General features: G+C 46.1%; 1 protein-coding gene across 1 annotated transcript in view; it reads right to left on the bottom strand.

Moving 5' to 3' along the window:
- Positions 1-432, bottom strand: part of H310_14964 (hypothetical protein) — a gene marked incomplete at both ends in the record, with an annotated part of 4382 nt that overhangs the window by 2854 nt on the left and 1096 nt on the right. The window lies entirely within an intron of this gene.

Genomic DNA, 432 nt, shown 5'->3' with positions numbered 1-432 from the left:
CATTTGAGTGAGACCGGAACATACCCAGCTTGAGGTAGCGATGTAGGGATCCTCGGCTTATGCCTGTTATGTGGAATTTATTTAACAATGTTGTTTATACGAGGTTATGTCAATGTAGTGTGAGCAGATATGGAGCGCAGTGTCGTACGATTAGCCAGAGGGACTTGCAAAAGCTTAGCTTTAACCTCAGCTGCTGTAAATGCATACATTCTGCCAACCTTGCCTTTCTCTTTGCTTGAAACTGACACGTTCATGCTGCCTTCGGTAACACCCTGGCTCTTTGCACGAGCGAGCACTTTGCGAATCGTTGCAGGGTGGCAATTGTATTTGTCAGCATGATACTTACTAAATCCATTTGGAAGTCTTGCGGAGTAGACTCCATTGCTCTTTAGCAAGGTCTCACGAAGGATTGCTTCGCGCTCTTCGTTCGTC

This window comes from Aphanomyces invadans, assembly GCF_000520115.1.
Source record: "Aphanomyces invadans strain NJM9701 unplaced genomic scaffold supercont1.115, whole genome shotgun sequence".
Classification (NCBI taxonomy): domain Eukaryota; phylum Oomycota; class Saprolegniomycetes; order Saprolegniales; family Verrucalvaceae; genus Aphanomyces; species Aphanomyces invadans.
This window is presented reverse-complemented; position numbering and strand designations above follow the sequence as displayed.